Source organism: Tupaia chinensis, unplaced genomic scaffold (assembly GCF_000334495.1).
Source record: "Tupaia chinensis unplaced genomic scaffold, TupChi_1.0 Scaffold143874_1, whole genome shotgun sequence".
In the NCBI taxonomy this organism is placed as follows: Eukaryota; Metazoa; Chordata; class Mammalia; order Scandentia; family Tupaiidae; genus Tupaia; species Tupaia belangeri.
Window position 1 is genome coordinate 84175 of NW_006203725.1, and position 3035 is coordinate 87209.

Genomic DNA, 3035 nt, shown 5'->3' on the forward strand with positions numbered 1-3035 from the left:
TGCTTAAACTCACGCCAGGCATGTGTGCATGCGTGCCCAAGATCCCGAGAGGAGAATGGAGGAGAAGGGATTGTGGCGTGGCCATCCCCCCCAAGGGGGTGATTTCTTGCTTTCTGTCTCTCTGTCTCTGTCTGTCTGGTGAGTGCATACACCCTATAGCTGAAACCTCTCCCCCACCCCCCCAAAAAATTTTTTTAGTTGTTTTTTTTCTTGCCTTTATCCTCTTTTTTTTTTTTTTTTAGGTCCCAGCTTGCATCCAGAGTCACCGCCTCCAGCCCCTCCTGTTTCTTTGTTGATTTTTCTCTCTCTGTTTCCTTTTATTTTTCTTTTGTCTCATCTCTCCACTCTTCAACCTCCATTTACTGTGTTTCTAGATGGATCTAAGGGTACTGTAGCCAAACATCCAAATACTATTAGGGTTAACATATTCCTCAATATCTACTGAATCTGCTGCACAAAGGGATCACAACAGAATGGTAAAGAGATTCCAGATCACCTCTTTCTGCTTGCTCCTGAACGTTCAGATTGAACTTCAAGAATTAGGAAGAAACACACCATCCATCAGATGACTAGAAATCACCGCAGGACCACAAGAAATTTGGGAAAGCAAGAAAATACCTCTCCTCCCAGGGGAAAGAATAACTCCTCTTCATCCATAGACAAAGGAAATCAAGGAAATGTCTGATAAAGAATTTAGAACATTCATAATGATGAAGCTAACAGAGATGGAAGAGAAGAGAGACAATGAACTGCTGAAGAGGAAGGAGAAAGGAGCTGATGAGTTCCAGGAGGTGAGGAAATCTTGCAAGATCTAAAAGAGGAATTACACACTTTAAAAAAGAATCAGATGGACCTGTTAGAGATGAAGGCTATAATACACAAAGTCAAAATCTCCCGTCAAAATCTCCCTTGAAAGTATTAAAAGCAGACTAGATCATACAGAAAATAGAATCTTAGACCTAGAAGAGAAAAATGCTGGCCTAAAAATATCCACCATGAAGACTGAGAAAATTGCCCCCCAAAATGAGAATAATATACCAGAGATACTAGATACCATCAAATGTCCAAACATCTGGATAATTGATATCCTAGAAGGCAAAGAAGATATTCACAAGGGCATTGGTAATCTATCCCCTGAAATCCTGCAAGAAAAATTTCCAAACCTAGAGAGGCACTCAAAGATATACAAAGGATCCCAAATAGAATCAACCCAAAAAGATCTTCTCCAAGACACATTATAGCCAGATTTACCAAAACCACAAACAAAGACAGGACACTAAGATTGGCAAGAGAGAAACGGCGAGTTACCTACAAAGGATATCCCATCAGGCCAACAGTGGACCTCTCATCAGAAACAATGTGCGCAAGGAAGGAAAGTGAAAATATATTCAAAGTATTAAGGGAAAAGCAGTTTCAACCAAAAATACTGTATCTGGCAAGATTATCCTTCATATGGGAAGAAAAGATAAAAGCATTCTCAGATAAACAAAACCTGAAAGAATTTACCAACACCAGACCAGATCTCCAAAAAGTTCTCAAGGGAGTGCTATATTAGGAAAATTAAATACAGACACAGAAGTAAGAATTCAAAAACAACGGTCAGCTACATGGCAGTCCAGCAATGTAACTATTACGGCATTTGCTGGTCCCTACAATATTCTTTATCGTAAACTGCTTAGTGAGCAGAGTGTTTTCCTGGGTTCTGTGATTGTTCTAGCAAATCTCAAACCTGAGAAGACCTAGAGAACCTCTGATTTATAGCTGGTCACTTAAAATACAGGGGTAGGGGGAGACTTGAGGACTCCCCTTTTGATTGGCATCTGGATTGTGGTGGGGCAGACCTGTAGAAGTGAGCCCTTGACCTGTGGGGTCTGTACTAAGTCTTTACTTGAATTAAATTATAGGACGCTCATTTGGTTTCTGCAGAGAACTGGAAAGTTCGTGTGGAAACTGCCACATCTTTTGTGTCAGAAGTGATCTTCAGGAGTTGTGAGAGTTATGAAACATACCCCATGTAGTATTACAGAATCCTGTGACCTTCCTTTGGGCCACAGTCTCACCTCCTCCAATTAGCTCTAATCTTAGACTTATCAGTGGCCTTCCCACCTTCCTTCCATGTCTGTGCCTCAAAGTGCCCGCCCCCAATTGCTATTATTTCTGTATTCTTTAGAGCTTACTTTTCCTTCTTTTGGTAGGTATTCACTGTTAGTGGTTAATTTTTTTTAATTTGCTATAGGGCTTGTGAGCTTATTGGAGACAGAGAGAAAGTGAGAAAGAGGGAATGACCATGCTACAATCCCTTCCCTTTTGCTCTCTGGAGATTTTGAGAATGCATACGCGTGTGCCTTGAGTGCTTTTCAGGTTGCCAGGTCCGGGACTTGAACTGCACAGCCAGCCATATGGGATCCAGATGCTTTAACCATCATAACCCCTCGGGGGGCCCAATCATTCTGTTTAAAAAACTTTTTATTTATTTGTGTCTTTCATGAGCAACAGAGAGAGAGGGAGAGGATGAGAGAGACAGACACAGAGAGACAGAGAGATGGCATCTGACAGGATCTTGGTGTCACAATTCACATCAGGCCTCTTCCAGCCCCTGATCATGGGCATGCATTTCCCACGTGGGTCGGCCTTGCAGAGCATCACATTTACCGCTACACCACCATCCAGTCCCATAGTTAATTCTTTCTGTTCCCTTCTTCCTTGTTCTTCTTTTCTTCTTTTAATTTGCCAGAGAGTAAATGTACTTGCCAGAGATAGAGACAGAGAGACAGAGGAAGAAGGAAAGTGAGAAAGCACTTCTCCCACTCTTCAGGTATGGCCATGCCACAATCCTTTCTCCTTCATCTCTCCTTTCAGAATTCTGAGCACGCGGGAACCAGCAGTTAGCGTAATGGCTATGTTGCTGGACTCCCATGTAGTCGACCGCGGTTCGCATCCCGGACCCGGTGGCTTAAAACTCACGCCGGGTGCGTGTGCATGCGTGCCCAAGATCCCGAGAGGAGAATGGAGGAGAAGGGATTGTGATGTGACCA